The sequence below is a fragment of the Vitis vinifera genome, chromosome 13, assembly GCF_030704535.1.
Source record: "Vitis vinifera cultivar Pinot Noir 40024 chromosome 13, ASM3070453v1".
Taxonomy (NCBI): Eukaryota; Viridiplantae; Streptophyta; class Magnoliopsida; order Vitales; family Vitaceae; genus Vitis; species Vitis vinifera.
Window position 1 is genome coordinate 15,208,999 of NC_081817.1, and position 22,779 is coordinate 15,231,777.

Genomic DNA, 22,779 nt, shown 5'->3' on the forward strand with positions numbered 1-22,779 from the left:
GCTGCGAAATCAGCTTTCAGCTTGGTGCGATTGGCTTCCAATGGCTATAACTTCTTCATTTCAGCTCCGATTTATGTACTGTTTGAAGCGTTGGATTCCTGACTTGCCAAGCTTCAAAACAACATATAGTATGCAATAAATGGACTCCATAAAGTGCTTGAAATGTGTCCAACTATTGCTATCCTCTTGAATTCTTCATGTTAGATTTCTCTCTTTGTTTTCCCTCCTTGCATTCATGATTTGCTTTAGGCAAAGGACTATAAAGCTTCAAAGCTTGGGTTATTCATGTAAATGAGCTATCAAAAAGCTTGGATTGCTTTGGTAATCAAAAAGCTATCAAAAAGCTATAGAACTCTCCTCAATCTTGGATTGCTTTGGTGATCAAAAAGCTATCAAAAACACCAAAACTTAACACAATTTGATTAGAAACGATTGCAAAGGTCCTTAACATGCCAATTGAGTTAAAAGGTAATAACTACTACTCAAAATCATTTAAAAGAGTTAATTACAAGCTATAAAATAGCACTTCTTGAGTAGTAATCAATAGTGTTCTTAAAAGATTATCTTGATATTAGCATCTATATGGTGTAACCATATATTTTCATAGTAAAAGGCCTTGTGTGTACAAGAAACTATAGGAAAACATGGTGGTGTTCTATGATCTTGTAAGTAGATGACAATCTACTCATTAAGAATGATATAGGGATATTGTCATCAATCAAGATATGGTTGTCTACTTGGTTCTAGATGGAAATTTAAAAGTGGTGCAATATATTCTTGGGTTTAAAGTTCATAGGGATAACAAGAGTTGGAAAATTGTACTATGTCAAGCATATACTCAAATATCTTTTGAGAATGAGGGATTATATGCTTATGCTCCAAAGTGTTGAGATAGTTTAGAGGGTGACATGATGGTTGATAAAATACCATCTGTGGAGAACCAAGTGGATCCTTTCACCAAGACATTGACAAGGAAAGTTCATGTTTGTGATAGGGATAGCATAGGGATCAGATAAATATCTAGCATGCTTTAGATGGTGATCTAGAAAAGGTGCAATATATTCTTTGGTTTAATGTGCTCAAGGATAACAATAATAGGAAAATTGTGTTATGTCTAGCATATATTCAAGTATCTTTTGAGAATGAGGGATTATGTACTTATGATCCAAAGTGTTGAGATTGTTTAGAGGGTGACATGATGGTTGACAAGATACCATCTGTGGAGAACTTGATAGATCCCTTTACCAAGACATTGACAAAGAGATCTTGTGTTGGTAATAGGGATAGCATGGGGTTCAGATGAGTATATGACATGCTTTATAGGCATGATGCTTAGAGGGCTAGTGAGAGAATGTTAGGATAGAGCCTTTAAAACCATAAAATGATGTAATAAATTTGGAATTCATTATTTATTTAATGATGTTCAAGTTTCACTTTTATTTATCCTTATTCCATGTATTATAAGCATTCTTGTCTGCATCTTTTGCATTGTACGTGACTTCGTGTAGACCCACATTTTTCACGATGCATTCCCACTCAAATGGCGAGATTCGCTTTTGATTAAAGTGAAAAACTGATTTTTATAAAAAGTTGGAGTCGCCACTTACTTTTATTTATTTTGAAAAGGGAAAACAAGAATAAAACCCTTAAAAGGACTCCTGGTCTTTTTTTTTTTCTTTTTTTTGGAAAAGTTGTCTACGAAAAATCTGAGTCTAGGTCTGAGGATCAGGTTACCTCTTAGGAAGGTACCTCCAAAGAGGTAGCACCCCTTTAAGCCCTAACGAAGTCTCTACTAGCTTAGTTGAGGAAAGTATGACAATTAGTCAGTTTATTACAAATGCTTAAATGGATTAAGGTGATTTTGAAACTCTATTGTGACTAGCATGCCAAAGAAGAATTCAAAACATAATCATAAGGAATGATAGAATACGTACCTGAATCATAACTTAAGCTATCACAAGACATCAAAGTTAGTTCAGGTATTATATCACTCAACATGCTTTTTATTAAAGGAAATCAAACAAAAATTAAGGCATCCAAGGCAGTATCAAATATGAATATAGTTCACTCGAAACATTTTTTATGCAGCCAAAAGAAAGTGAAAGTTAGAGAGTGTACCTGAATGGTATGTTTTAAACACAAATACACTTGTGATATGAATAGAGAGGTTAGGAAAAAAATTGATAACATTCAATTAGGAGAGTAAAACATGACATGCATGATCATAATAAAATGTTTAAAGCTAAGAATTATCAACAATGACCTAGTGAAATAGCAAACTAAAAAACATTTTTTCCATACAACTAAAAACATAATGAACTAAAAATAAAAATAAAATAAAATAAAATAAAAGCTTAAAATACTTTAATCAACTAAATGAAATAAATTAAATTAAAACTAATTTAGGAAAGGCATTTTACCATATAACTAATTAATCTAGAAAAATAACTTTAACTTAAATCACCCAATTAAACTTAAGATTTTTAAAGACTCCAACTTTTTCATTCTCACAAGAAATTTAACTAAAACTAAAATTTTAAACGCTCTAACTTTTATCTATATTAAAATAATATCTATAACTAAAAATAAGCAAAATTCAATTCTTTCATTAGCATTAAAGAAAATATTGAAAACTAAAATTTTTAAATCTCTAGCTTTTATTTACATTAAAATAATATTTAAAACTAAATAAAAATTTAAAAACACTAACTTTCCTATTAGCATTAAAAAAATAACTAAAACATAAATTTTAAAATTCTAATTTTAATTAACCTCCTACACAAATTTTATATTAAAAAATCAACCATTATATTTATCACTTTTCACTATCATCAACATGCATTTTAAAGAAACCATTACATTTTGATTACACTAACTTATTTGATATATCTAAAATCTAAAACACTAACACACATAGTCACATATTATATTACTTAATATTTAAAACCTAAAACCTAAAAATTAACTCAAAACTATTATTTTTAACACTCGAACTTTTATTAACATTGAATTATCTAAAACAAATAATAAATAAAAAAACCAACTTTTAAACTATCACCTCGAATCGTCCAAAGCAAATCTATATGAAAATTAACTTGAAATTAGCAATAATAACAAACAATAATAACTAAAATAAATTATTCAAAAGTTAACAACTAAAAAAAACTAGCTTGATTGATATTTTTTTCAATCAATCATTAACATATCTTATATAAACTCATTGGAATTTTATGTGATTTTATAACAAACAACATGCCACTCATACATATTCCTACATACATTCACTAGAATCTTTTTTTTTTTTTTTATTCAATAAACTCATAACACTAACATATTTTATAGCTAGCCATAATCACATAGACAATCAGATTTTAAAATTCATACAAAAAGTCATTAACTTTATCATGGTCAGCTTGCACAATCTTCAAATCCGCTTTTCAATTTCTTATTTTATTTCATCCAAAGCTAATACGTCACCAACATACCTTCATGGATTACTTACAATTTTTTATTCACGAATTATCATACCATAAACATCCTACAATCTGGCACATTTCACTGAATCTTAAAAATCATGCCATCAGTTCCCAGAATTAAAAATATGTCCATTAACATCCTTCTATGTCAGTCACTTTCATTTCATTTATATATATATATATATATATATATATAAAATCAATTAAATCCATTGCATTCGTCCCATGTTGATCATTCAGTTTTTTAAAATTTCGGACGAACATCAACCATTGACACCTCTCACAACCTCACTTCCTCAGTCCCAAAAACCAAGCCATTAACAATATCATACCTTCACACAATAGGAACAAAGCGATAAATAGAAAATAGGGAAAAAAAAAAATTAGATGCAGAACATAAAAAGAACCACATAATAGTGAATCTAGCCCCCTCATGGGTGTCCATGGGCTAGGGATAAGCGAAATCCACAAACAACAGGAGGATAATTATGTAACAACTCCTCTAAACCGTGTTGTCCAGACTTTGGAAATAAATGATCCCAATAAGACCACAAAAAGCTCATATAAACAACATAAATAGCAAGGAAAATCCCAAAATAGAGCATAACCAGAAGAAAAAGAAATAAATGAATGAACCATTAAACATAAACCCATTTGGTGCAGGATTCTACGAGTTCAAAAATCAGTGGTATAGTTGAGAGATTCAAAGCAAACACTGAGATATAATCAACAAAGAACTCTCAATACAAAAGTAGACCATGTTCTAATCAATTTCCTATATGAGATCATAAAAAAAATTCCAACCTCAAAATCGGTTCATAATCTACAGAACTCAACTAACCGTGCATAAATAAGAAATAATAAATGGAAATGAAAATAGGAGTTACAGTAGTTATACCTGTAGGACTCCCCTGAGCAGAAAATTCTGGTTTCCTTCTTCTTCTCCAAACGTCACTTGAATGTTATCTCTCTCGTCTTTTACAGTTCCTCTTCTCCTCCTCCTCTTTCTTCTTTCTTTTGACTTTCCAAAATTACTCAAAAACCTACTCTCAAAAGACCTCTCCAGTAAAATCCTCTTTTTTTCTCATCTTTCTTCTATGCTCCTCTTATATATCTCTTAGGCCTACTCTGCTCTTTTCAAAAAAAACCTTTTGAATCTCCTCCATAATCCACCAACCTCTCCTTCCCGATGGTCCTTCTCCACTTCCCCACGAAAACTCTTTAATTCTCAAAAAAATCCAGTCTCTCTCTCCTTCCCAATGTGGGTTGCTACTCCCACTTTCTCAAAACTCCTCTTCCCCACGTGGGCTATTGCTCCTACTTCCCCAAAACTCCTTAAATTTCCTTCTCCTCAAGATAATTAAACACAGTTGGTAAAAAAAATAAAAAATAAAAAATAAATAAAAAAAAATCTCACATCCGTGTATAGTTTACAAAATTAGCATACTAAATAAAATCATTTTTAAGAATATTAAATTAAACAAAAGCAATATATTAAATTGTTAAATTAAATAAAGACTTTTGACAAAATCATTGAACTAAATCAAAATGTGTTACAAAACTATTAAATAAATAAAAGCATTTTTCAAAAGAATTAGTTTCAATAAATATCTATATATATATATATATATATATTTAACATTATTAAATTAAATAAAAGTAATTTTTTTTCTAAAAGTATTCTAATTAAAGAAAAGCAATTTATGAAATTATTTAGACTAAAAATGAGCATTTTAGAAAATTATTAAATTAAATCAAAGAATTTTACAAAACTATTGGATTAAATAAAAATATTTTATAAAATTTTTAAATTAAACAAAATATTTTCACTAAATTATTAAATTGACTACATGAGTAAGAAAAAATATATATTATAGAAATTAATAATAATAATAATAATAATAATAATAATAATAATAATAATAATAATAATAATAATAATAATAATAATAATAAATAATAAAAGTGATGCAACCATACGAAAACAAGTCATGGAAGCCGTGCAAGACATGCCTAAAAGGTGACCTAGGCGAGCCAGGTAAAACTAAGTAGGCCCAAGTGGGTCAAGCGTGTCTAAGTGAGCCTAAATGGGCCTATGTGAACCGGAGTGGGTCTAGGTGAACCTAAGTGGGATTTAACCTAAGGACAAAGGGTGGCCAAGGTCACCACCTTCAATAGAGTGTCCCTAAAGGTGGCTTAGAAAATGAAACTATGTAAATGTCGACGGGCCACCAAGGGATGACAACGAGTCAAGAGAGAAGTATGGGAAGACACCTAGTGTCACATCTGCTAAGAGGAAAAAATAGAGGGTCTACACTTAGGTACATTAGGGTAAATCAAAATGTGTTACAAAACTATTAAATAAATAAAAGTATTTTTCAAAAGAATTAGTTTCAATAAATATCTATATATATATTTAACATTATTAAATTAAATAAAAGTAATTTTTTTCTAAAAGTATTCTAATTAAAGAAAAGCAATTTATGAAATTATTTAGACTAAAAATGAGCATTTTAGAAAATTATTAAATTAAATCAAAGAATTTTACAAAACTATTGGATTAAATAAAAATATTTTATAAAATTTTTAAATTAAACAAAATATTTTCACTAAATTATTAAATTGACTACATGAGTAAGAAAAAATATATATTATAGAAATTAATAATAATAATAATAATAATAATAATAAAAATAAATAATATTAATAATAAAATAATAATAATAAATAATAAAAGTGATGCAACCATACGAAAACAAGTCATGGAAGCCGTGCAAGACATGCCTAAAAGGTGACCTAGGCGAGCTAGGTAAAACTAAGTAGGCCCAAGTGGGTCAAGCGTGTCTAAGTGAGCCTAAATGGGCCTATGTGAACCGGAGTGGGTCTAGGTGAACCTAAGTGGGATTTAACCTAAGGACAAAGGGTGGCCAAGGTCACCACCCTCAATAGAGTGTCCCTGAAGGTGGCTTAGAAAATGAAACTATGTAAATGTCGACAGGCCACCAAGGGATGACAACGAGTCAAGAGAGAAGTATGGGAAAACACCTAGTGTCACATCTGCTAAGAGGACAAAATAGAGGGTCTACACTTAGGTACATTAGGAGTTGAACAAAAAATCCAAGTCATGGGTTCCTTGCAAATAGATGACTTGTTCACAATCAATTCATGGGTCTAGGCAACCCATTAGAGGTTATAGTACACCACCTCCTAATTGGAGGGATGGTTGGTCTTAGCTATCGAGATGGGTTTCCCATGGTGAATGCACTAGTGTATATGGTTACACATTAGATGGGACCTACAGTGAGTCATGAATTAAGGCTATCAAGTAGTCATAACCTCACCAAGTTGTTTCATTGTGTTAGTCTCTCAATCTTAAGAAAATATTGAGTTTGTTTTAAAATTAGTAGTGATTTTGACCTACGAGTGAGATCATAAGTTGATCATATATTCCCTACGAATTGGGTCATTGTTGATGGGAGTCGGTAGCAATAGGTATTCTCAATAAAGGTTCCATAATATCTCATGGAATTGAGACAATGTGTCCCATTAAGTGATCCTAAGGAGGTGTGTTCATAGAAACTATGTTTATAGTAGTTCCTTAAGTGGAACTTGATATAGGCTCTTTGAGAAATAAAACATATCAGTTTAATACACAATAAGAGGATCTGTAACTTAAGAATAGTAATGGTAGTCTTGAAAGGCCTATAGCTTTCACTTGTTAGACTATGGATACCAGTTCATGATGAGACTGAACACAATGGATAACAGGTCATGGACACGAGCATGTAGTGTCTCGTTGTTATTTACATAGGATACTTGAGTTTAGTTGATTCTTTGTAGTGTAATGTTGAATCAACTTCAGAATTGAATTATGAGGGAGTCAGTACTCCTATGGGTCCCAATTAGCCCTGTTCTGAGCTCATATACCTTGTTAGCATGGATTATGAGGGTCAGACTGGCTTAAGGTTCACTTTTGTGCATAAGGGCATTTTGGTAATTATGAAATATTGCACAAGGTAAGTGAACAAAGTCTCTGGATTGGGCTAATTGATTAATTAGTAGGCCACATTGGGTTAATTAATCAATTAAGACCCATTTTGGGCTAGATTAAGTGACCCAAGCCGATGTGAGCTCAAGTCACTTAAGCCCAGTTAGGAACCCTATAATACTCCCTAGAGGTTAGGGTTTCTTTAACTTTTGTCTTCCACCATCCTGAGAGAAAAAGAGTCATAGCCTTCACCATCTTTTCCTCTCCACCGATAACGTGCCAAGAATAAGGTTGAGTCATTGGACGGAAGATCGTGGGTTTACGAGACTTCCAACAACTTCAAGATCATCTTCAACACTTGGAATTTAAGGTTTGGGAACATCCAAACCTAAAGGTTAGTACTTAACCCTAAAATATCAATTTTAAAAAAATTAGTATTGCTTACGTTGCTTAGACCTAAGATGCTAACATACATACTAAGTCACTTAGATTATATCAAGGTGATATGTCTAGTAAGTTTGATTTTTTCCATTGGAGCACAAGATTATTTCCCAATTATGTGTACCAAGGTCTTTACTGCAAAATGGAGAGGTGGAAAGAAGATATCAAACTTGGATAGACATACTGAGATCGTGGATAGATTTCTCATTTTTTTTTCCCAGATTCTTTTAGGGATATGTCTTATAGATTGTGTAATACCTCTTTTTCTTAACAGGTAAATCAATTTATAGGATATCTAAGAGGATTTTTGGATTATTAACTTTATAGTTAGGATCATCAAAAGATATTTGTTGAAACAAATGTCAGATTTTTTATGAAGACTATATGACAAGGAATAAGACAAAGAGCAATACAGATTAGAGGATATATTAGAAGATAGTCCCATATTGCATAGGATATTATTGATCCAAAGGGTTAAAGACATATCATTCCTATGATTTCTAGTACACTAGTGTAGACCCTCCATTTTGTCCTCTCAACACATGCCCTGATTAAGTGCTATTTCAATATTGCACAATAGTTCTTGGTGACCCATTTGCTACTCATATAGCTTACCTCTTTGAGTCATCCTGGATATTAGGTGAACTTTTATGATAGTTTGGTTAGACATATTTAAGCCCATTAGGCACACTTGGTTCGCCTGGGTGCACCTAATTCGTTTAGGCTTACCCCAACACCACTAAATCATTTGCATTACTAACGTAGAATGTATGGCCGTGTATGGAGTGTTCTTCTTTTGGTTATGTGATTTTATGTGATTATTTTTGTTTGTTAGTGATTTCAAAATGCTTATCAATCTACCTTTCTAAAAATTAATTTTCAATTTTTCCAAAAATTCATGCAACCAATTTTATTCGGTATACATATTTGAAAAAGTTTTAAAATGAATTTTAGCTTTGAATATACATGAATTAAATTTCATAGCTCCAATAAATGGAGTCTTTATGGATAAATTTGTGAAAATTAAAATGGGATTTAATAGATCCCTACATACAAAGTTTTTTCCAAAACAAAGTTTTCATTGAAATTGTGGATAGTTCACAATTTACACAAATAATCAATCTAAACTCATATTAATCTAGTTTTTGAATTTTTTTTTTTTTATGATTTTAGTACATCTTAAAGTTAATTATAAAAATCAATTTTTGAATACCTTAAAAAGATTCCCTATTATGACCTATTATCATCATTATAAAATCTAGTACTAAATGAGGGTTGGTTAATTCATTTGGTCACTCAAATGATAAACTAAACACATAGGATATGTTCTCTAAAAATTTTTATGGTAAAACTTAACTTTTAAATATTTGTTTTAGATTTATTTTCTAGAGTCTTCTGTTCTAATCATTTGCTGATTTTTTTCTATGAAGTAACACTTTTGTGAATAAAATTGATATTAATTTGAATATAATTGATTAATTTGGCCTATTGGATGTTAATCTAGACATGTTAAAGATGTTATCTAATTTTATATTGGTGAGGTAACCTTTCTTGATATTTATTGGAGTTTATTTTATGAATAGATATTCTACTTTGTTAATGATAATTCCTTTGCTTTTGATAATTTGATCGCCTTTGAACATGCTTGTGAACTTTCCTTGACTTGAGACATGCTAAGTATATAGGCTTAGTTTTTTTTTATTATTCTTTAATCTCATTGTTATTATTTGTGAATTAACGACATTTTTATAGAAGCATTGATGCTTGTTACTCAGGTACGCCCTCTATCTTCCCATTTCAAAGTTCCATGAATGTGTATGTCATTGGAAACTATATCCATGTTTGATATTGACTTTAGGTGCCTTGATGTTCATTTGATTTCCTCTTATGAAATGCATGTTGAGTGATATAATACCTTAACTAACTTTGGTGTTTTGTGATAGGATTTAAGTTACAAATCCAGGTACGCATATTATCCTATCTTTATGATTATGGTTTGAATCCTTGTTTGGCATGTTAGAAATAGTAGACTTTTCAAAATCACATTAGCCCATCTACGTATTCATAATCAATTGGTTATAAGTCATATTTCCCTCAACTCAACTAGTAATGACCATTTTAGGGCTTAGAGGGATGCTACATTTTGAGGTACTTTCTCAATAGGTAACCTGATCCCCGAACCTAGACTTGAGTTTTTCGCAAACAGTTTTTCCAAAAGTCAGGAGTCATTTTAGGGGTTTTGTTCTTACTTGAATTCCTCTTTAAAAATAAATAAAAGTAAGTGGCTACTTCAATTTCATTAAAACTAATTTTTAACCTTAATCAAAAGCGAGTCTCGTCGTTCAAGTAAGGACGCACATAAAAATACGGGTCCCACCCATTTTGTTTATAAGTGACGACTCCAATTTTTTCATTAAAACTTATTTTTCACCTTAATCGAAAGCGAGTCTCGTCATTCGAGTAGGGACACGCATGTGAAAAATATGGGCCCACAACTAGTACCTCATCATAGCAAAAGGTTCATATCCCATAGATTATGATGAAGTGGTGAGCAATGTTGTGCTCACTTAAGGCAAGGACCTATGAAAAGGTAGTTAGAATCTTTGTATTCTAACATAGTTTGGGTTCCTGTAGAAGCACCTAAAGGAATAAAACCCATAGATGTAAGTTGGTCTACAAGAGGAACACAAAAGTCGATGGAAAGCTTGAGTTTTATGTGGCTAAGATTGTAGCTAAAGGTTATAGTTTGAAACTTTATTTCAACTATGGAAAACCTTTTCAACAGTGGTCATACTCATATCCATCAAATTATTCCTATCTATTGTAGTGTGTCTCATTTGTAAGATACAACAACCAAACATTTTCATAGCAAAGGGCCTTGTGTGTATAAGAAGACACAAGGAAGCATGGTGATGCTCTAAGATCTTGTAAGCATATGACAATCTACTCGTTAGATATGATGTAGGGATATTGTCATCAATCAAGATCTGGTAGTTTACTCAATTCTAGATGAAAATCTAGAGGAAAATGCAATATATTCTCGGGGTTAAGGTCCTTTAGTACTGCAAGAATAGGAAAATTGCATCATGTCACCTACATCGATGAGCATTTCGTCAAGTACATGATGTAAAACGCCAAGAAGGGTTTGTTACTCTTTGGATTTGAAGTTGTATTTCTTATGATCAATGTCACATTTGTGGAGAGAAATCGCCTTAAAGTGGTATCCAATACATCTGCAATGGATAGCCTTAAGTATGCAATGTTATGTGCTAGACCAAATATTTGCTTTATTGTAGGAATAATGAGTGGATATTAGTCCATTTCCTTATTAGAGCTTTGGGCAGATGTCAAACATATACTCTAATATCTTTGGAGAACGAGGGATTATATGTTTGTGAGTCTTTGTGATGAGTTGGTACTCCTTTCGTATTGGGAAATTGGACTTCAATTTGATAAGAACTCTTGTAGGTCTATCTCTAGGCATGTGTACACTTCAAGTTTTTTTTTTTTTTTTTGTTTCTATAGCAACAAGTGAAGCCTTTTGACTTATAGGTAGTTCCCTTGGCTATATTGTCTGAGATCCTATTAAGTGATAACAATGGGACGGTGCCATAGTCTAAATAACTTAAGTACCACTAGAAGAGAAAATGCATAAAAAGGAAGTGTTACCTCATTGTGAGATAGTACAGGAAGATGATATGATTGTGGAGTAGAATCTTTCTACAGTGCTTAATTTGTTTTTGGGGCTAGTGGGAGTTTGTTGGGATTGAGCCCTAAAAAGCAAGATATGATGTGGCAAAGTTAGACTTAACTATCTCCTTACTATCCCTTGGGTGTATTGACATTGCTTTGAGCATTCAACCCATGTCTCTTACATTGCACATGATGTGGGTGCATTAGGAATTCCATAAAAGATACAAGTCATGGGCTCCTTTTAAGTAGATAAGTTGTTTATAGTCGATTCATAGATTTGGGCCATCCAATAGAGCCTGTAGTGCACCACCTCCTAATTGGAGGGATGGCTTGTCTTGACCGTTGGGATGGGTTTTCCATGGTGAGTGTACTAGTGTATGTGATGTACATTGGACAAGACCTACGGTGAATCATAACATAAGGTTATCGATTGTCATGATTCACCCAATTACTATACTGCATGGACTCTCAACCTTGAGAGGATAGTGAGCTTGTGCCAAAATCAATAGAAGACTTTGACCTATGGGTAAGACCCTAAAGTAGTCATATATCCCTATGGATTGGGTCACTGTTGATGGAGACTAGTGGCAACAGGTATTCTCAATAGGGGCACCATGATATCTCATAGGATTGAGATAGTGTGTCCCCTTAGGCAATCCAAAGGACATGTAATCATGAAATATGTGATCATAATAATTCCTTTAATGGAATTTGACATATGCTCCTTAGAGGTAGAGTATGTTAATTGATCACATAATAAGTGGGATTTGTAACTCAAGGATTGGAGAAGTAGTCTTGATAAGTGATAGCACTACCTTGTTAGATTATGGACACCAATTCATGGGGAGTCTACATGTAGTGGATAGTAAGTCACGAACCTGAGCACTTGGTGTCTCATTGTAATACACATAGGGTACTAGAGTGCAATTGACTCCCTATAGTGGGATGTTGAGTCAATTTCAAAATTTAATTGAGGGAGCCAATACTCCTATGGGTTCCAATGGTCCCCACTCTAAACTCACATTCCTTGATGACACAATTAATGAGGGTTAGATAGGTTATTAGTTTACTTTTGTGCATAAGGTTATTTTTGTAATTATGTAAGGTTACACAAGGATAAGTGAGTCATCTCAGTGCCTAGACACAAGGAAGAGTCATCAGGTGGAAAACCATGGAGTTTACGAGATCCATTATGACTTTGGAGTTATCCATATCAATTGGAATTGATCTAAGAACATCCAAGTCAAAGGTATATGGTTATATTCTCTAGATCTATGTTTTCTATGGTATCCATATTGTTTTTGAATACCTATTTATCCATTGCAATAAATTTAAAGAGCCTATGATAGATTTGCATGCACCCTACATGATCCAGGGCATTGGAATTGAGTAATCCAAGGTTCCCAACAATAGTATATTTTTCCAAATCACAAACTCAAGGTATTACAAATCATGCTAATATATCAAGTAAAAAACAAAAATCATATACCCAAAGTAAAATAAGGCCAAATAAAAAACAAAAAGATAAAACCACTAAGCTCAAAATCTTTGAAGTCTATTTCTAAGATGATCAATCAATTAGGCATATGCTTTGAGATTTCCTAAGGTACTCAAACCTAAGAGAATCCAAGGGTTTGTAATAATATCTATCAATTGATGTTTAATGGGGATAAACTCTAGAGAAATGACATTTTTCATCAACAAGATCCCTAATGAACTGATGATAGATTTCAATGTGTTTAGTATGGGAATGAAGAACAAGATTCTTTGAGGTATTTATAACACTTGAGTTGTCGCAGTGTATGTTCATGGTCTCTTGCTTAATTCCATAGTCATTAAGCATTTGCTTCATCCAAAGGAATTGCATACAATAACTCCCAACAACAATATACTCAGCTTCGGCAATAGATAAGGATATAGAGTTTTGTTTCTTATTAAGCCAAGCCACATGACAATCACCAATAAAAAAACAAGCGCAAGATGTGCTTTTTCTATCCTCAACATTTCCATCCTAATCAACATCGAAATATCTAACAATCAAAACAGAGGAATCATAGGGATACCATAAACCATAATCAAGAGTTCCATTTATATATCTAATAATTCTTTTAACAGTTGTTAAATGTGACTCTTTGGAATTTGCTTGGTATCTAGCACAAGCTCCAACACTAAAAGATATGTTAAGACAACTCGTTGTGAGGAAAAGTAAGTTTCCTATCATACTTCTATAAAGTTTTTGCTCAAGATATTTTCCATATGTATCCTTCATAAGCTTAGTGGTAAGGCTCATTGGTGTCTTAGAGTGTTTAAAGAATTATAGACTAAATTTATTAACTAATTCCCTAGCATACTTGGATTGAGAAAGAAATTTTTCATCTTTTAGTAGCCTAATTTGCAATCCTAGGAAGAAGGTTAGTTCATGTACTATTCTCATCTCGAATTTAATCTTCATCTCCTCGGCAAAACTAAGGGCAAGGTCACTAGAGGTAGCTCCAAAAACAATATCCTCAACATAAATCTGAGCCACTAACAATTCATCTTTAGACCTATTTATAGACAAGGTTCTATCAACTCCCCCTCTTTCAAACTTTTTCTCTAAAAGATAGGTTGTGAGCATTTCATACCAAGCTCTAAGAGCCTACTTTAATCTGTAAAGGGCTTTCTTTAACTTATAAACATGTTTAGGGAATTTTAAATCCTCAAATCCCTTAGGATGCTCAACATAAACCTCTTCACTCAGAATACCATTTAAAAAAGCACTTTTGACATCCATTTGGTAGAGTTTTATCTTCAACGAGCATGCTATTTCAAAAAGTATCCTAATTGATTCTAATCTTGCTACAAGTACAAATGTCTCTTCATAATCAATCTCCTCTATCTATGAGTATCCTTAGGCAACTAAACTTGCTTTGTTTCTCACAATGACCCCATTTTCATCTTGTTTGTTCTTGAAAATCCATTTTGTACCTATGACATGTTTACCTTTAGGTCTAGGGACTAAATACCACACACCATTCCTAGTGAATTGATTTAGCTCTTCTTAGAGTGCAATAGTCAAAGATTGATCTTCTAAAGCTTCCTCCACATTTTTTGGCTCCAATTCGGAGGTATAGCATACAAGACCCATCTCATTTATTCTTGATCGTCTCCTAGTAACCACTTGCTCATTAACATTTCCTATGACATTACAGATTAAGTGGTTCTTAAATATTCTAGATCTATGCTTTCTTCTTATTTATTCAAATGTATCATTTAAAGATATAAATTCATCATTGTTAGGGTCAATATTTTTTTTAGGGATATCATTAGGGTTTTCTTTTGTGATCTCTAAGTCTTGAGGTTATCCCTAATTGATTATTAGGTTAAAATTTGACTCTCAATTATATCTTGATTATACCAAGTGTCATTTATAACCACATTAGAAGACTCCTAGATAATCTGTGAATTTTGATTATAAACCCTATAGGCTGTACTCATAGTAGAATAGCCTAGGAAGATATCTACATCATATTTAGCATCAAATTTTCCAAGATTATCCCCATCCTTGAGTATATAGCACTCACTACCAAAAGTCTTAAAATATTTAAGATTAGGTTTTCTTCCAATCCATAATTCATAAGATGTTTTCTTTCTTCCAAGCCTAAGAAAAATCATATTAGCAAGATAATAGGCTGTGTTAATAGCTTCTCTTCAAAATTGCATAAGGGTATTATGCATGTGAATCATCACCCTAGCAACTTCTTATAGCACTCTATTCTTTCTTTCAGCCACTCCATTTTTCTAAGGAGTTCTCAGGGTTGAAAATTCATGTTTAATTCCTTTAGACTCACAGAAGAGGTCAACATCCACATTGTTAAACTCTCTCCCCCAATCACTCTTAATCCTTATAATTTGATGGCTTATTTCCACTTGTTCTTTATTGAATAAAGACTTTAGGTGCTCTATGGCCTTTGATTTCTCCCTTAAAAAACTCCCAAAGGAGTATCTTGAAAAATTATCCACAACCACAAGGACATATCTCTTCCCACCTCTACTTTCAGTCCACATTAGACCCATGAGATCCATGTGAAGAAGATCTAAAGGTCTAGTGGTCCTTATCTTCTAAACCTTTTTGTGTGAACTCTTAGTTTGTTTTCCTTTCATGCACTAACCACAAATGGATTTAAGTTCACCACTAAGTCTAGGGATACCTCTAAGTTTATCAGTATTCACTAAGTGCACAAAGTCCAGTAGTTTATGTGACCTAGTCTTCTATGTCAAAGCTCAATAGGATCTAGTTTTGCCCTACTGCACTTAAGAGGTGTTCCAGAGTTAAGATTTATAGCATAATAGTTATCAATAGTTCTATATCCTATGATGACAACTTTTCCTTCTTTATTGACTACCTCATATAAGTCTAGGTGAAAATTCACCTTATGGTCTTTGTCAGACATTTGACTAATGTTTAGGAGGTTTGCCTTGAGTCCTTCAACATAGAAAATCTATCTAATTTGAGATAACCAGGGATAGCTATACTATCCTTGCCTTTTACACAAGCTAGGCTTCTATCTCCAAAAGTAATAGTCCCACCATTATAATTTTCAAGAGAAGTAAAAAGAGGACTTATCTCCTATCATGTGTCTAAAGCAACCACTATCAAGGTACCACTCACTAGAAGATTTAGGTTTACGAGCATTGAACACAACTTGACATTTAAACCTATCATTTCTCAACCAGACTTGTTTAGTCCTAGGTGTGACTTAGACAAATTAAGTTGACTTCTAGACTTCTAATTAGTTTTATTCCATTTCCCATTGTTTAAGATGTTATTTTTAAGGGAATTAAAGTCACACATATGTTTATTCATTGGAATTTCAAACCTTTCTAGGAACCTAGTATACCACTTAAATGGAGAGTGTCCAGTTTTCTTATAGTGTGTGCATAGTGATGATTTTTATGAGATTTTATTTGATTAGAAGTTTCATCATTGCCTTTGACAAACACAATTTTGTCATTAGAGGGAGTTTCAATGTACTCTGAACCTCTTTTATCACCATGGGTTTTGTACTTGTTAAGTATTTCACTAAGCACTTTAGTTCTAGAGTGAAATATTTCACTCACAAATGAAGAAGGCTTATTATTCTTGATCTCTTGAGTGAAAGTATCATTCTTCTCAAGGAAAGAATAATGCTTAGATTTAAGAAATCTAATTTTCTCAAGAAAATTTGTCTTTTCAACATTAAGCATACCAATCTTGTTTTTATGAGCTTCAAGAATATCATGATCTTTCATATAAATCTTAATTAGTCTTTCATACTCAACAACAAAGATTATTCAAGAATTAAACCCTTTGTTCATCAATAAACTCATAATCATCACTATCACTATCACAATCACTATCATGCACAAATTCCATAGATGCAATAAAAGATAACAAGTCATTGGATCATACCTTACATCTTCAAAAGTTGTGGAAGCACTCTCTTCAGAATTTATGTCACTCCATGTTGCTTGTATAGACTTTTTGATATCTTTGGGACTATGACAATCATGAGCATAATGTCCTAGGCTGCCACAATTAAAGCATTCAACTTTCTTTCCTTTAGAGGAACTTTTTCCTTTCTTATTGGATGATTGTTCATTAGGTCTTTTTCCTTATCCAAATTCTTAGTTCTTGTAGAACCTTTTATTGAATTTTATGACCCTTTTAATCCCTTTAGCCATATGGGCCAATTAATCCCTAGTTATATCATATGGTATTTCAATATCTTTCTTCTCAGTGTCAAAAGCCTTAAAGGCAAAGTCTTTAGGCTTTTGGGAACTAGGTAGAGTCAACTCATATGTTTGAATGGAGCCTACAAGTTCATCAACTCTCATGGAATCGATATTCTTACTCTCTTGTATGGTAGTTACTTTAGGTCTAAATTTCTCTAGAAGAGATCTCAATATTTTCCTAACTACTTTTGAATCTGGAATAAGTTATCTAAGGTTAATTCATGGCTCACCGTAGGTCTTGTCCAATGTGTAACCATACATACTAGTGCACTCACCATGGGAAACTCATCCTAATAGCCAAAACCAACCATCCCTCCAATTAGGAGGTGGTGCATTAAAACCTCTAATGTGTTGCCTAGACCCACGAATCGGTTGTGAACAAGTCATCTATTTGCAAAGAACCCATGACCTAGATCTTCTGTACAACTCCTAATGCACCCAAGTCAAGTATAATGCAAAAGATGCAAGCAAGAATGCTCATAAAGGATAATACATGGAATAAGGATTAATAAAAGTAAAACTGGAACATCATTAAGTAAATAATGAATTCCAAATTTATTACCATGTCATGCTTTTAAAGGCATTATCCTAACATTCTCCTACTAGCCCTCAAAGCATCATGCCTATAAAGCATGCCAGATACTCATCTGAAACCTATGTTATCCCTATGACCAACAAAGACTCTCCCTATCAATGTCTTAGTGAAAGGATCCACCATGTTCTCCACAGAAGGTATCTTGTCAACCATCACATCACCCCCTAAACTATCTTAACACTTTGGAGCACAAACATATAATCCCTCATTCTCAAAAGATACTTGAGTATATGCTTGACATCACAATTTTCACATTCTTATAATCCCTAAGGACTTTAAACCCAAGAATATATTGTGCCCCTTTTAGATTTCCATTTAGAACTGAGTAGACAACCAGATCTTGACTGATGACAATATCTCTACATCAATCTCAATGAGTAGATTTTCATCTACCTACCAGATCATATAACACCACCTACAACCTAGCCACATAAATCTCAACTTTTTCATCTACTCCTTTGTTCCTTTTGTAGACTAACTTACACCCATGGGTTTTATCCCTTCAAGTGCTTCCACAACAACCAATACTACATTAGAATCACAAGGATTCTAACTCTGCTTCCATAGCCTTTTTCCAAATATGTGCATCCACATCACTCATTGCTTCATCGTAATCTATGGAATCAATCTCATGTTCTTTTAGAATGACCTAGAAAGACTCTCCCAAATACATGAATTAGTTTAGTTGTATAACAACCCTCCCACTACAACAAGGCATCAGTGTACTAGAAATGAGAATGGTCGATACTGGATCCATAATATCTTGTGTATAGTGGGACTATCTTCTAATATTTTCCAATCTATATCATTGTTTGCCTTATTACATATTATATAGTCTTCATCAAAAATCTAGTATTGTAGCAACAAACACCTTCTGATAATCCTGACTATAAAGTAATAATCTTGAAATCCTTTTAGATATCCTATAAACTGATACACCTCTTTAGAAAAAGAGGTATTACATAGTCTTTAAGATATATCCCCAAAGAATATGGGAAGTAATAAGAAACCAATCACCGATCTCACTATCTATCAAAGTTTGATATCTTCTTTCCATTATTCCATTTAATGAAGTCCCTAGTGCACACAATTGTGATATTATCCCATGCTCCTTATGGAAAGAATTAGACTTACTAGACATGCCACCTCGATTTAATCAAAGTGCCTTGATATGTTTATCTAATAGACTATCCAGTTCTGCTTTAAATTCAATGAATGTACCCAAGGCTTCAAATTTCCTATCAACATAGCCAAACCTAGAGTATTTATCAGTAAAATGATCAAATGCCCATACTTTCTATGCATAAACACAAAAAGATTCATACACATCAATATGCATTAACTCAAAACATTCTTTGGTTCCATGTCCTTTAAAAATAAAAGGGTCTCTTAGTCATTTTACCATCTATATAGGAATCGCAAACTAAAAGATCCTCTAGAATAAGAAGGTCTGTACATAATTAGTCTTCGGATCCTATTTAGATTAATATGAGCTAGGCATTAGAAGCCAAATGTTTGACTAATGCTAGGTTTTTTCTTTTAGTGAGATCTTACTATTCTCATTACTTGGCAAAGTGATAATGGAGTCTTACATAAAAGAGATAATACCTCCCACTAACTTGCACAACTAACCTTGCAACTAAAGCTAAGGCAAATACAATCCCATCATGTAACCTTCTCACTTGTTGAAAACATTTTAAAAAACTATAAATAGTGGGCATGGAATCTACCCACCACAATTGTTAAAATCCACTACTATGTATTCAACAACGAGAACATGTTGTGTACTTGCCTATCCTTAGGCACTCCAAGCATTCCTTTTCTAGTGTCTTAAATGGTCATAAAAGAATTACTACCCATGATTTTGTTCTCTCATTTCTTTTCTTGAACTTTTCTTATTTGGTATTGTTCTTCTTCTTCTTCTTGGTAAAAAAGCCTAAAGAACCTTGACTTCCATATGAACACCCTTCCACTCTTTGAGAATCTTCTTACCTATCCCAAAGGAATCTAGTAAACTCTCTAAGATAACATGAATCTTGGTGTTTATAATAGTCTTAAGGGCAACTTGTCTAATTGACTTACCCTTATCACCAAATAACCCTTGCAACTTTAAAGAAAATATCATAGACCATGGCAATAGGCATGTGTTGCGTATGTAACACCCTATCCAAAGATCCAAGTATGAGACACTTGGTCTTTTGATTTGTCTTATGCAACCTTTGATATGCTTCTCTTTCTTTATGCCAAGTTTGTTTAAAGGAAATAACAAACTCTACCCAAATTTAGCTTCTATGCAATTGATACTATATCTAGATTTTTTCATTCTATAACCAAGACCAATTTAAACATGAGATAAGAGGTGACAGGTTAAAGAAATGACATTTATAACAAATGTAATAATTTCATGCATTAATAAAAGGAATTAAGCATTCAAGGCAAGTTGGTAATTAATTTAGCAAAAATTTAATGCTCTCAAACTACATGTCTTTTTGCAAGGCATCCTAGTATCATAAGAATCAAGCCTACTTTAGGCAAGTCATGACTCTTATTACTAGGGTAGAGACCCTCTCTAATTGATCAACTTGCCTTAAACTTTAAAAGTTATCCTAAGACATTGATCAGCATACCCTTTTTGTTTAGCCCTTAGCCATGCAAGTGGGACTGCTTTAGGTGATTCGATCACTTCATGTCTAAGTTAAGTGTGTAACCAAGATCCTTGATATCAATATTACCAAGTGAAGAGTTCTATCTTTAGGATTGGTCACTCCCACTACAAACATATATAGCCTTATCCATAAAGGATACTCCATATTCCTTGATTCCTTGGGCCACCCCATCTTTAGGATGGTGATGCACTCAAAATCAAGATAGGCTCAATCTTGGAGGCTATGGGCTTGCCTATGGCCCTCTCCCACTTAATCTTTTGAAAAAAAAAAAAGTTTTTAAAACATTAGTAATTACCTTGATGAATAAATTATCCTCTTTGAGAATTTTCAAAAATATTTATTTCCTAATTAGAAACCCAGTATTACAAGAGAATGAATGTCTATATGCAATATTTAAGATTTCTATGACAATATTGTATCCAAAAAAGAATTTTGATAAAATGTTTACTCTCAAATTTAAAAAAAAAAAAACTACTTTCATAAAAATTCTTCTTCTTCACATAATTCCAATTAATAAATATTTTGTCTAGGAAATGTTGTCAAAGAAATTTATTTCCATCAAATCACTAAATATCCTTTTGGTAATAACATCTAATGATAAATTATTTCTAATGAAAAGTTCTATAAGATATTTATTATCCAAATTGGAAACTTAGTGTAATAAGGAAACCTCCAATTTATAAAATTTTGAAAACTTGAGAGCACCTTATCCAATTAGGAAACATTTAATTCTTCAAGGATGCTCAAAAATAAATTTAAGAAAAATATTCTAAATCCTTAAGAATAAATTTAGAAAGAAACTTTAGCTCACATATTCAAAATTTCTCATAAATTTAATTTCTTTATTCCTACACCTTTCCAATTAATAAATATTCTTAAATATAGAATCTAATTTTCATAACAATAATTGTCTTAAGGGTTTTGATGTGATGGAGCTAGAAATTTGCCTCTCTCTAATTTGTTGCATGTTCAAGTTATATATGGTTTGAATGTTTGTAATAGCTCGATAGTGTGAGCCTTGAATTTTGCCTATTCTTCCTTCCACTTTTGTTTTAAATTCTTCATTAGTTTTCCCTTATTCTTCAATGAATGATCGCAAGAGAGTTTCTAGTGGAGATAGTGTTGGTTTAGGCTGAAATTGACTCTGAAATTGGCTTAGATTTTGGAATTGTTGTTAGTTTGGTTAAGTGAATTGGTTCAATTGATTTCCCGTGTTTCCTTGGTACTCAAAATTTCCTTGGAAGTTTATTGGATTACTCTATGAGAGATTCAAATGATTTCTCCAATACATATACTTGTTCATTGAAAATTTCTTTGACTATTAAAATCATTGGATACTCTCTTGTGGTGTGCTCTTTAGAATGACAAATGACACATACATACTTGTTCAACAATCTCATTCATAACTTTTTCTTTAGATAAGTATTTTTCATATACGTTTTCCATATCTTTGGTATCTATTATATGTTATTAGAAACCCTAAGGCTATGTTTAGTTCCCGCAAAGCACTAAAGAAAGAAAAAAAAATCCTAAGAAAAATAATTTTCTCATGTTTGATTTCACTATAGAAAATATTAAAGCAATAAAATATAATTAAAATTAGTTAGAAAGTTATACATTTTAAAATTATTTAATCTAAATATAATAAAAAAATAAATAAATAAACTAAATTTGAAGAGGCATATAAAAATAATTTATTAACTTTAAATCTTTTTTTTTCTCAATCTTTTTTCTTTCTTTTACTTTTCCTCTCTACTTTCTTTCCCTCACATTTTCTCTCAAAATTTCTAGGAACCAAACATGGCCTAAACCATTGTTCTCCCTTCTTTTATTTGCTCTCGTCATTTGTTTTGTTTGGTCCTACAACTAACCTAGACTTTTGGTTTTTAGCTTACAATCAAAGGATGGTTCTCCACTGTTCATAGGAAAATGCTAAGGTACCAAATCAATACCTACCAAACTCCTAATTTCGATCATTGAATATATACGATGAAATCTTCATTGGATGATGGTATTAACAAGTAGAAATAGGTTAAATAAGATTAAGGTTTAAAAAAAAATATAGGATTAAGGTACAAAGCAATAGGAAGGGCTTGAGTACAAAGCCCACTCTTCGATACATATCGGTTGGATGCTATAATGAACCCTTGTTCATAATACCCATTT